Raw genomic sequence first — 13,421 nt, forward strand, 5'->3', positions numbered from 1 at the left:
ATACTGCTGCTACACAACTAGTTCCTGATGCTTAGACCAGGATGGTTCAATTTCAGACTGAAGTGCTCCACACCTCAATAAAGTTACTGGAAACAATTTACACGAACAAATGTGTTATAATAAAATACTCTTTATCATCCGCTCATTTTTCTATTTGAAAAAAGAGGCAATGATAAAAACGAAAGCAGTACACCGAAAAGGGTGTTACACATGAGGCATATGATTTCCCTGACAGAACAATGACTCCAACAAAACATGGAAAAGGCAACTATGCTGAGAATAAGACAAAGGACGGCATTTGGGGGAAAACAAATACACGTTTGCTTTACATTTATCGTTAGAGGCTTATTAAAAGTCCTCCAGGGAAAAGCTCTGTAAACTATCAGCACCTGTAAAGTACTATGCTCTCCCAGCCACAGGGTCGAAGACCAGGGTTTAGTTGATTCTCTCTGAAGCGGATAGCTGAGTTGGTGGTTCCTTTTCTTTGGAGGGTCCCACAGCTTCACAGCACCTGGTTCACATCTGACTACCTACCCATCTGCCTTAGCTGGAGGCCAATGATTTAATTTGTCTCCTTAGCCAAGGGATGCTGAGAGTTGGTGTGTAAACACCCTACTTCCTCCTCGTTAGGCAGACTCCCCTTAACCCTAGTGTGAACTTGCTCAATGACACACACTGGGATGTCCACCTCTCCTGTCCCCATTTCCTGTCCCCATAGTTCTTGTCCCTATAGGATCACCTCCTAAATGAATGAGCTGGGTTTGTCTCCAGGTTTGCTTATGAAGCTAGGCAAGGAGGCTGAGGGAGAAAAATGAGTTTGAGGACAGGGCTTTGGAGACAGAGTTTGGAGATACTGGTGTTCTAGAATGTGTGCCTAGTATGTACAAGGTCTTGGGTTTAATTTTTGGGGGTGGGGAGGAAAGGAAGGATAGAGGATAGAGGATAGAGGGTGGGAGTAATCTGAGCTACACAGTAATACACTATAAAACCAAAACCCCCAAATCAAGCAGCTAACCAAAAAATCCTGCTGTTAAACTATATGATCATAGTTCTTTACAGAGGAGGTGAGTAGAAGCCTGTCTTGAAAGAAAGCCTCTCAGGCAGTGTGCCTGAGCCTCAGAGCTGCAAGTAACAGACATTTCTCCCCTCAGAACCCGCTGGGTGGTTGCTGCCATCTGGAGAGAGGCTCTGCCTCACCCCAGACCTGGGCTGCAACCTACCATTTCCATCAATAAAGCCCGGTAATCAGGCTCCCAGCTCAGCACATGCCACCTCCCACCGAAAGCCCCTAGGGAACCCAGAGGGGCCCTATTTTGGAACTGGGGTCTGGCTCCAGCCTGGCTAGCACAGCAGATAGCTGAGGAGGTCTGGTCTCTACCACTCAGTCCTGGATTCTTGGGCTAGAGAAAGTGGCTGGTGGCCAGAGAGGCCCCCCACATGTTTCTGGATGCCAGACCAGAGGCCCCATCTTGTCTGCACCCTTGAATTACATGGGGGTGGGGTATCCTTAGCAAGTCCACTGAGTTATATGTCAGCATAATCTCAAGAGTGGGGTACAGTCAACTGCTCTTCTGGAAAGTTCCCAGGAGGCTGCCACACTGACATATCACTGACCAGTAGGCCAGACCATGATGACATCCGTTCTCCACTCCTGCTAGAAAGAGACTGGCTCTTTGTCCTTGTATCTGGGTGCTGTTCCTCCATCAATCCATGTCCTGGTTATGCTGACCTTCCATGAGGCTCCAAAGGCCCTGGGGACTAGAAGGCCCTGTGGGCATCTATATCCACATAAAGGCCCCAAGGGTATCTCTGAGGAAGATGCCCCCTTAACCTCCCTTCTGTTCCTCCCAGGTCCCTACACAGTGGCTCTGTCCCGTTCTATCCAGCATTCAGGGCCCAGAATGCCACACACACAAAAATGAAACTAAAGTTTGGAAATCCCCTTCTTAGCTTCCCTTGGGTGGGGAGTCAGCTTGGCCGCCCTGCTGTGGGAGGCTAGGCAGGGAACAAGGAAAGTTTCAGATAAAAGAGAGAGAGAGAGGGCATTTCCAGATGTAGGTTCAGCTGCAGAATTGTCTGCTAGTTTTAACATCTAGGCACAATGTCACGACCTCACTGCTGACTGAACCTGGCAGAAAGCAAGACAGTACCAAATGGCTAGAGCACATGGGACTGTGAACACAGTAGTTTCTGTCATCCCCTAGGTTATATGTTGAAACCCTACCCCCAATGGTTTGGGGAGGATTTAGGGGAGGCAGTTAGTTGACCAGGGTGAGGTCCAGAGGAGTAGGACAGTTCCTTACCGAAATGCCCAGCGCGTTCTACAGCATTCTTTCCATCATGCAAGCATACAAAAATAAGTTAGCAGTCTGCAGCCCGGAAGAGGGACTCCTGGGAAACACCATGTTGACACCCCAACCTTAGACTTTAGCCTCCTGGACAGTGATAAATCCACTCTTGTGGCATATAAGCCAGGTGACCTATGGAACTTTGTCACAGTAGTCCAGACACACTCCGGCACCCGATTCTGGGCTAAGGATATTACCGTAGCCGTGTTTGAACAACCCAGCCATCCACCATAGGGTTGTTGCCACGCTGTGGTACTATGGGTGGGAAGGTGATGGCTCTCGGGCAGACACGGCTCTGTCTTCAGAATGTCCCCCCCAAATGAGCTATGCTGTGTAAAAACACACAGAGTGTGCCATCTGCGGGCATTTAGCCAGCTTCTTGCTCAATCTCCAGCCTCATAGGAAAGTAATAGAGCGTAAGCTCTGGGATGAACCTGGGGTTATGCCTGAATGGATGCGCCATGCTGCCCTCAACTGATGCTCTTCTCTTAAGACTAAACGATTGTTCAGCAAATTTTTATTACTCCCTGCTTACTGGCATAGTCTCAATAATCTGGAAAGTTCTATGAATTGCAGAAATAAGGAGCAGGATGTCCTCCACAGCCCAACAAGGATGCATGCAATTTCCTAGTTTTTGTTTTTTTTTGTTTTTTGTTTTTTTACCTGTTTGTCATACAAAGGCTACTTTACATGACAACCAGAGAGAGAACCGCTTCTTAAAGGTCTCAAAACCATCTTACTTCTAACTTTTTTTTTTAAGTATTATTCATCAGGGGCTGACCTAATTCCCTAAAGAAACCCCCCAGAAACAAGCCACAATGAGGTTGGAGACTTGGAGGGGGTGGCGTTGCTGACCTTAGCGTAGACCTAAGGTAGGGGTCGGGCTGCCTTACCAGACACCTGGCCGAGAAGTCTCTCCGTGACAGTCAGGATATGGGAGAGAGGAACTGAAAAGAGAACACTTTTCTTGCTTTACTTGCTTTATGATTAGATGTAGACCAAAGCCCCATCCCTGAGCCTTCTGAGCCCGGCAGCCATCTCCTGGGTGAGTCCTCAGCTAAAGACTGACCTTCTGTCCCAGTGAGAGGACGTAAAACAGCCAAGTGATTTCTTTCCTCACACCGCGCCCTGAGACCACTAATGCTGATGGGCATGGGCAAGGCTCCATCTCTCTGCCCATGAGATGGGTAACTGGGGAACAGGGTGGGGGTAGGGGGCCCTCTGGGAGGCTCACAGCAGCAATCCGTTGATACAGTCTTCAGGATTTAGCAACACAGTTTCAAATATTTGAAAAAGCAACAGTCAGCCTCTCCCTTGAGGAGTCTACCTTCAGAACCAGCCTGGGGAAGTAATCGAGCATCCGAGTGGAGGTCTGGCTTCTAGGGGATGTTCACAGTAGCCGCATCTATGCCTGGGTGGCCGCAGGGTGGACCTGCCTTTTCTGAGATGGAGAGGTGCACTGGGAGACCAAGCCATGTGCCACACCACTGCTCAGAGGGGGCTGTGTCCTCTCCACAAGGGTTCTGGAACATGTGGGGAGGGGTGGTGACACTGCCTGCCACGGCCCAGGGGTGCTGCTCCTTTGTAAGATTACATGAAAAAAAAAAAATCACACAGCCGAAGCAGTCATAAGCAAACTTGGGACATTACTCCTCTTCCTCATTCTCTCCCCACTCCCCTGATCTCATTTCTGCCATTCGCTTTGCTTCCTTCTTTCATCCTCCAATCGCCATGGTTCACTGTTTCCTGCCTCTCCTCTTTCAAATGTTCCAAGTGACCCTCACAAGAAGGCTATATCCAGTCTTTCTTCCTAACACAAACTTCCCCAGGCCTTTCAGTGTTACAAAAAACTAAGTTTTTGAATCATGGACACAGACGGGGAGGAAGCACTAGCCAAAAGCATAGGAAATCAAGAGAATGGAACATTCTAGAAGCTGGGGAAGGAAGGCAAGAGTCCAGCTGTGGCCAGAGGAACCTTATTTTACAGTGGTCAGTGGTGACTGCAGGGAGGGGCTCACTGGCCAGTAGACTGAGAAAAAATAACTGTCGGGTGCCCAGCTGTAAACAGGACATCTATATCTCACTTGGAGGCTTAGGTAATATTGTGAAAGAAGGGGTGGAAAGAGCGAGTCAGAGGAAGTTGGGGGTAGTGTGCTGGTAGGGCTGCACCCCTCTGCAGTTAATGGCAGGTGGGGGTGCGTCGTCAGAGATAGTCACTAATAAGTGCTGCTGTGTACAAACCCTTGCACATGCACACGCTCCTGTAAACAACCTTAATGAAACTCATTGGAGGATGGAAACCACAGAGAGAGAGAGAGAGAGAGAGAGAGAGAGAGAGAGAGGAGAAAATCACTTTCTTATGAGCAAAAGAAAGTGATTAGTGGGATGGAAGGGAGTTGGAGGATTGTGTATGTGTGTGTATGTGTGTGTGTGACCAAAATATACTATATAAATGCATGAAAATGTCATAATGAAACTCATTGTTATTTAGAATTACTATATGTGAATAAAATTATTTTTTACAAAGAAAGCAGAGCCGGCAAGATGGCCGAGAGGCACTTGCTGCACGAGTCTGATGAACTGAGTCTGATCCTCAACCCCCCTTAAAGGTAAAAGGAAAGAACAGACTCCACAAAGCTGTCCTCTGGTCTCCACAAATGTGCTATGGCCCTCACCCACATGTGCATCATATGCACACACAATTATAATTAATAACGAGATTTTTGGAAAAAATATATATCCAAGAAAGTCAAAGAAGCAGCCATAGGAAGTAGGATGGCCATTCAGGTAGAAAAGCCTCCTCATGTCATAGTATAGTTAACTATACTATACTTTTGGTCTGAGTATAGAGACCAAAAGAAAAACACTGAAAGCTGCAGAAAGCATCATCAAGCCATGTAAAAAGGCAAACCCACCAGATAACAGATTTCTGAACAGAAACTCTCAAATTCAGGAAGATATGGAATGCTATAGTTCAAGCTTTGCAGAACCATCCTTCAAAACTGATGGAGAAATACAAAGAAAAACCTTGTATGACAAGCACTATACAAGCATCACAGAAGACACTTGAAGGAATTCTATACACCGAGGGAAGTAAGCACATTCATGAGACCATGGGAAAGGGTAAACTGTGTTAGAAATGTGGGTTAAGAGGCTGGAGAGATGGCTCAGTGGGTGAGAGTGCTTAATGCTCTTGCAGAGGACCTGAGTTCAGTTCTCAGAATGCTGTAAGGGGTCTCACAACTGCCTGGAGCTTTAGCTCTAAGGGATCTGATGCCCTCTTCCAGATTCTAAGGGCTCCTGTGCTCATGTGGTATGTGCACGCGTGGGCACATTTGCACGTGCGTGGTGCACACACAAATTATGTAACAGTAATGATAATAACCTGTCCACCAAAGCATCATAAAAATTAAATACACAAGGCAAATATGAAAGGATATATTTTTTTAAAGTTTCACAACTGAAAAACCCTCAGACTCAGAGGGATTCATTGCTGGAATCCACCAGACTTTTAAAGAACTAACATGGGGGCTGGAGAGATGGCTCAGTGATTAAGAACACTGTCTGCTCTTCCAGAGGTCCTAGGTTCAATTCTCAGCACCCACATGGCAGCTCACGACTGTTTGTAGTTCCAGTTCCAGGAGATCTAGTAACTTCACAGAAATAAATGCAGGCAAACACCAATGCACATAAAATAAAAAGAAATAAAATTAAAAAAATTAACCTCAACACTCCTCAAAATAGTCCATAAATCATCAAGAGGAGGAAAACGTTCCAACTTTCAAAAGCCAGTATCAGCACACACACACGCACACACACACACACACACACACACACACACACTTCCCAAAACAATAAAGAAAAGAAGTGCACGAGGTTGGGCTGTAGATTAGTAGCAGAGAACTTGCCTGGCGTAGATAAGGACTTAGGTTCAAATCCCAGTACCCAAACAATAAGCGCTGCTGTGTACAAACCCTTGCACATGCACACGCTCCTGTAAACAACCTTAATGAAACTCATTGGGGGATGGAAACCACAGAGAGAGAGAGAGAGAGAGAGAGAGAGAGAGAGAGAGAGGGGAGAAAATAACTTTCTTATGAGCAAAAGAAAGTGATTAGTGGATGGAAGGGAGTTGGAGGATTGTGTGTGTGTGTGTGTGTGTACATGTGTGTGTGCCCAAAATATACTATATAAATGCATGAAAATGTCATAATGAAACTCAAACAAAAACCTTAGACCCTGTTTCAAAATATAAAATCAAAAGCCGAAGTACTTGGATACCAAACTTATAAAAACACAGAACAAAAATGAAAGAAAGAAAGAAAGAAAGAAGAAAAAAGTAGCGACTAATCTCTGTAACGAACATAGGTGCAAATTTTATTAACAAATAATAGCAAAACGAAGTCAGTAACACATCAAAAAGCACATTTACTGTGTTAAAATTGTCTTCACTCAAGTATGCAGTGAAGATCCAACAAACACAATCAATAAATTTTATACATCCATAATCTCAAGAACAAAAATTGCAGGATTATGTCAATAAGTTCAGAAAAAAGCCTTTGACATATCCAACATCTCTTCACGATTAAAAAAAAAAAACATGAAGAAGTAGAAATAAAAGGAACATATCTCAGCATAATATAGACATATATAGTTATACATACATATAAAACTATACGTGACAAACCTACAGCCAACATTATTTAACACATTTAAAACATTTCTGCTAAAAGCAGGGACAGGATAGGGATGTCAACTTTTTCCACTCCTAATCTGCTTAGCACTAGAAGTCTTAGCGGAAACAATAAGACAAAGGGGTGGCGGGGGAGGGACACAAATAAGAAAGAAGTAAAATTATCCCAGTTTGAAGATGACATGATCTCATGCAAAAGAGCCTCTACTGAACGCTTCAGAAAGCTCCTAGAATGCATCAGAAAGCTCCTAGAAATGATAAATACTGGGCAAAGTGGCAGGATGCAAACGAAGGCACAGAAGCCAGCAGGCTGTGTAGCCAATAATGAACATGCTGAGAAAGAGATTTTTAAAAGTCCCATTCATAATAGCTTTAAAAATAAAACTTTAGAAGAAATCTCATTAAGACAGTGGAATGAAGACTTCTACAATGATTATTTTAAAACACCAAAGAAAGAAACCAAAAGACATTAGGATGTGGAAAGACTTCTTACTGTCAGCTATTGGTAGAATTAATACTGGAAAATTGCTACATTACCCAGAACAATCTACAGATTCGATGCGATCCTCATCAAAACTTCAGTAACATTCTTCACAGGACTAAAAATTTGTAAAGTTTTAGAAGTACTAAAGATCCCCCAAAGCAAAGATCCCAAAAGATGCCAAAGCCATCCTGAGCAAAAAGAGGCATCACAGACCTGATTTTTGATAACAAAACCAACATGGTACTGGCACATACACACGTCAGTGAGTGAAACAGAGGATCCGGAAATGAACCCACACACAGCTACCTGACTTTTGACAAACACATACCATTAACACATGTTGGAATAAAAGCAGACTCTTGAGCAAATAGTGCTGAATATCCATATAGAGAAGAATAAAACTAGTTACTCTCTTCCTTTGGACAAAATTCAATTTTAAATAAATCAAAGATTTTAATGTAAGACTTGAACTCTGAAATGACTATGGAAAAACACAAACCAACCACTTCAAGATACAGGCTTAGGCAAAGACTTACGGAGAAGAATTCTGAGCTAGAAGAGGTGGTGACGCCTTTGATCCCTGCACTGGGGGAGGCAGAGGTGGGCGGAGATCTATGAGTTCGAGGCCAGCCTGATCTACAAAGCAAGTCCAGGACAGCCAAGGCTATACAAGAAAACCCTGTCTCGAAAAAAAAAAAAAAAAAGAAGAAGAAGAAGAAGAACAAGAACAAAAAGAATTCTGATATCATGGAAAACAATACTAGGAACTGAATCATATGGTTTACATACAGAATCATACAGAATGTAAAATCTTCCATGCAATCAAAGAAACAATTGATTAAAAAAAAAAACCTGACAGATGGTAGACAAGCTTTCCCACCTGTACATGTGGCAGCTGATTAATAGCAATATATATGTATATGTATGTGTATATATATGTGTGTGTGTATATATATATATATATATATATATATAAACTCAAACAACTAAGTACTAGAAAAACAAACAACACAGTCAACAAATAGGCAAATGAGCAGACAGTTCCAAAAAACCAATCCACATACCACATACAAAAAAAAGTTCAATTCCTTGGCCATCAGGAAGATTCAAATTAAAACAACAATGAATCCCATCTCACCCCCATTAGAACAGATATTGTTCTGAAAACAACAAATGCTGTTAAGGATTCACGAACAGGGAATATATGATATTTATATAATATATATTATATAAAATCGCTAGAAATGTAAAGTAGGCTAGCCAGTTTAGAAATTAATACAGACATGCTGAAAAATAAAAGCTAAAAATAGAATTATCACATGACCCAGCTGTACCACTTCCGGTATACAAAACCAACACACCCCAGAGACACCAGCTTGTCCATGTGGAGGGCAGCGCCACTCACTGTAGCTACAATGTGCCATCAGCCTGGATGTCCATCAACAGAAGAATGGACAAAGAAAGTGTGGAATGCACAGAGTGTGTATGCACAGAGAGTATATACCCAGAAAGAGAGCTGAAAAAGCTTTCAATGGAAAAGCACTCACTTGGCATGCCCGGGGCCCTGTGTTTCATCCCCATCACTAAAATAAATATGTAGAGGAAAAAAAATTAAAGATTATTTGTTGCATTAAATGAAAAACAAAAACAAAAACAGTGCACACTCCATACAATTACAGCCTCATTATGAGCGAGGGGATGCATGTGTATGCGTGTGTGTATGGGCATGGAAGCACATACATACATGTCTATATACCTGTGTATGTATATGTGCGTATGATCTAAAGATACCTTTGTCTGTAAAGGCTCAGTTAGACTCTGGAATAAGACTCAGAAACCCAATGATATTGGTTGTCTTCAGAGAAAGCATCTGGGTGACTAGATTTTTACTATATTAGTCACTTAATCATATTAAATTATTTATCTTTTAAAAAGTTAGGAACAGGGTCTTGCTACATGAGTCAGGCTGGGCTCCACCACCCATAAGCCTTCTGCCTCAGCCACTTAAGTTCTGGGTTTGTGATACCATTACTGGGATTTGGTTTTGTTTTAACATCATCCATATTGTTTAGTTTAACAAATTTCATTTTTTAAAAAAATATCTGAGTTCATTAAAATTTGAATACACACACAGGGGAAAACCTAGTGCTAGAGGGGCTCTGCACATCAGCCCTCGCAATTCCCAGCACCGAAAGCCCAGGGGGAGCCAGACAGAAGGCAGTCAGTGCCTCCCTGGAGAAGACCCCCCCCCCCCAGGAGGAGTTAGAAAGGAGTTATTCAAAGCGTCACCTGGGATGTGAAGTCATCGGGAAGAACCAGTTAAGTCAGGTTTCCTCTGGCTTCCAACCCCTGTCCATGCTATGGTCTGAGCAGAGACCGAGGAGGAAGGAAGAGCCGGCAGTCACAGGTGACCAGAAGAACGGAGTCCCCCACCCCATCTCTGAAACCCACAGAATGGAAGACTCAGGGCTCCTCTAAAGAGAAGAATGAGGGGTCATGCGGCCTCTACCAGATTTCAGGGGCCCAGAAACTGGAGCTAACTTTCGAGTTCTAAAATCACACCCATTTCTGGGTGACAGGTCCTACAAACCATCAGCGGCACACCTGGTTTTACACAGGACTCTGAGAGGGTGTGCAAAGGCCCGAGATCCTGCTCTCTGAACCTCCTGCACCAGCAGCCAGCGGGATCTAGCCTGTTTCTGCTTCTAAAGCTTGTTTCTTCTGCAGAGTTAGCTCCAGCCACACCCGGTTTCACAGGGGTTTTTGATCTGTCGTCTGTGCTAAGGATGGAACCCTGGATCTTCTACAGGCTAAGCAGAGCTCTTGACCTCTAAGCCACACCCCTCCCCTGACACTTAAGTGTTTGCACTTCTCTGAGCGTGGTAGAGGAGAGATGCTGGGATGCTGCTCTCAGATGTGGCAACAAGGTTCCACCGACAGTAACAGCGGCGGTTTGTTCTGTCCGGGCTGCAACCCGGACGTCTGCATCCAGAGTGGGCAGAGGCCCCTTGGAGGGTGCTGGAAAAGGAGCCCTTCTTCCTCCTACTGGCACAGTTGCTAAAATATTTTGGTGTCTCTCAGCTTGAGGCTGCAGTCTCTGCCACCCCAACGTGGCTGCCCTCCCTGAGGTATCTGTTTTGACATGCTGATTTCCTCCATTAGTAGGGAGAAGTCTTACTGGGTTCACCCTACAGCCTCATTTGCAGCCATCTTATGTCCAAATAAGGTCACATTCAGAGATGAGGATTTCATGTCTTCTTTAGGGGAGCCAGCGCACAGCAAAACAGATGGGAGAAGACAGTCTACAAAGTTTCATTGGGCGATCTTCAGAGGAGAAAGGGGGCTTGCTGGGGGGTACATGGACACTGACCAGGCATTCCCTAAGCTTTGGTGTTTGTCCCATCAGGACTCAAGGTTCCCTATTCTTGTGGCCAAGCACTATTTCTACTTTATCGCATTCAATCCATGAGGTGAATTTTGAACTATCCTTTATGCTTAAATTGCAGGTGGGGACTCAAGCTTCCAAGAGACCCAATCCTGAGCTCAGGGTCACCTAGCAAGTGCACAGTGCTGAGAGCCCAAGGAGGTCCCCACTCCAGGAACTGGTGGGTGCCAGTCCCGGAGACAGGGCAGACAGGCATAACTTCTGGCAACTGGTCTGGAGGAAGTACCTGGCAAGGGGCCTTGTGAACTTTAGGTCACCAGCTCGCCCCACTCTGTTCCCTGGTGGGAGATCCGGGCCGGCGCCTTATTTTTGTGGACTCAACACAGATTCTGCCCTACCACTGACCTACACCCAGAGGAAACCTGGTGCTTTTCCAGGTTTCCTTGTCCCTTGGAGAGAGAGTGACTCAGAAAGAGAGAACTCCAGGTATGGCTCAGCTATCCCCAGTTTTGGCCATTCCTTGGCTTTTTTTGTTTGTTTGTTTTCCTAATCAGGAAAGCCGATTTTCAAAATACCTTTTTCTGTATGAAGCCCCCAAACCCATCTTTTCAGAAGAACCCACACACACACAATGTATGCCAACAGTCCCGAAGACCGGCCCTCTCCAGGAACCTCCAGCAACTCCCAGCTCTGGCTTTCCTGAGTGAGACAATGGGTCGTAACCCGCATGCCAGTGCAGGAGGCCAGGGACAAAAAGCTGCCCAGGCCTACCTTTGTGACGGGTGAGTTTCAATAATTATTAGAAATGCAGGTGAGACGACCTTAAAGAACCGTTTTCCTTTAAAATGCAATAGTCTTTTTTTAAAAAAGATTCATGTCGAGATTCTCTATCTGTTATTTGTCTCAAAACAAAGTTGGTAGCCAGAAACCACCGCCCTGAGGTTGGCCACTGTTGGAGACCGGCAGGAGGGGGTTTTGTTCTATAAAACAGCAAGTTGCTATGGTTCATCCTAATTCTGTTCCTCCTACTTCTGTATAACGAAAGGGTTTTTTTTGTTGTTGTTGTTATTGTTTTTGGCTGAAAATTCGGAATTGCATGTAACGAACAGGGTGACTTCTGTGATTACTAATGAAGCAATAGAAGTTAAAAAGAAAATCAAAAAAGCATGAAAGTATGGCTCCACGGGATGACCAGTGTGGCTCTAGAAGAGGCGTGTTTCTCAAACTGAGTCACTCCCCAACCCAACACTTTCTGTGGCCTCCAAACTGCAGAGCGCCAGATTGCATTTTGCTAAGCCACCAGTGCTCACCCGCCCGTCTGTCCATGTGTCCATCCACCTGGCCTCTGGCACCCCCTCCTCCATCTAGGTGCAGAATTCAAACCCTTATCTCCCTCCGCGCCCTTGCCTGGGCAGGTAACTCACCAGCTCAGCTCCGGCTCCACCGCGCTCTGCACGAAACTGAAAGTGGCAGCGCTGTTCGCTTGTTCGTGGAACCCGCCGCCGCTGCCGAGAAATCACGTGGATTCAAAGTGCCAACCCCAGGGCGTGCGGGGAGGGTGCCAGGAATCCATCGTAGCTCGGCGATCGCAGCCTCGGATACTGTGCGCAGGGTAAGGTGGGCATCTGCCGGCGGTGGGTGGAGCCAGAGCGCCCCAGGACCCGCACAGTCCTCCTTTCCCCGCCTCCCCGAGACTACAGGAAGGAGGCAGAAGAGCCGCTTGGGTCCAGCGGGGGCTTCCAGCGCGCTGCAGGATGACATCCACCTGAGACCTGACATCACCTGAGACCTGACCTGGACAAACAGGGTCTCCAGGTGTGTCTCTGCCAGGCGTTGCGGAATCACAAGACACAGGTGCAAGGGTTTCCTAATCTACAGAAGAAAGATGAGCGCAGAGGTGAGGGAGGATGGAAAGAGGTGAGCTGAGAGGGAGAGACTGCAGGGTCAGTCCTGGAAAGCCACTGGTCCTGTGTTTGTTCCAAGTTCTTCATCCTGCCCTGCCTCTTGTTCTTGTCCCAGAACAGAGGCCAGGCTCCTCCTGAGGATGGCTCTGTCTTCTATACAGAGGTCTCTGTGACATCCCACAGTGAAGCAAATCTAGAACGCTCTGGGGAGGAGTGGAGAGACAAGCTGGTCTGAGCACTGAAGGGGAGGGTTAGAAGCACACCCATGACCCCAGCACCTCAGGCTCAAGTCCTTCTCTTTAAGTGCTGGCTATATCAACTTGGATCAGTGGTGCTCAACCTTCCTAAGGCTGCTACCCTTCAATGCAGGTCCTCATGTTGTGGTGACCCCGAACCATAGAATCATTTTTATTGCTACTCTGTAACTGTTATGAATCATAATCTAAATCTGATATGCAGGGTACCTGATATGAGACCCCTGTGAAAGGACTGGATGACTCCAGAGGATCTCGACACTCTGGTTAATAACCACTGCCCTAGACAAAAGGTTTGGCCCTTGAGTCTCGGCTCTGCCCTTTGTCCTGAGGACCATGACAACGCCTTTCTA

The 13,421-nt window shown here is 45.6% G+C and overlaps 1 protein-coding gene across 10 annotated transcripts in view; it reads right to left on the reverse strand.

The window, feature by feature from the left end:
* The window catches only part of Nlrc5 (NLR family CARD domain containing 5), a 72,355-nt gene extending 59,920 nt beyond the window's left edge, over positions 1 to 12,435 (reverse strand). For 5 of the 10 annotated variants that reach the window (XM_060392183.1, XM_060392184.1, XM_060392182.1 and 2 more), the window contains exon 1: positions 12,335 to 12,392. The gene's annotated coding sequence lies outside the window, so the exon portion shown is untranslated. Of the gene's footprint in view, positions 1 to 2,303; positions 2,409 to 12,334 lie in introns of those variants that run through there. The other 5 variants (XR_009594582.1, XM_021654998.2, XM_021654996.2 and 2 more) reach the window with 5 other exon arrangements.
* Positions 12,436 to 13,421: the final 986 nt, after the last annotated feature.

The sequence above is a fragment of the Meriones unguiculatus genome, chromosome 10 (assembly GCF_030254825.1).
Source record: "Meriones unguiculatus strain TT.TT164.6M chromosome 10, Bangor_MerUng_6.1, whole genome shotgun sequence".
Lineage (NCBI taxonomy): Eukaryota > Metazoa > Chordata > Mammalia > Rodentia > Muridae > Meriones > Meriones unguiculatus.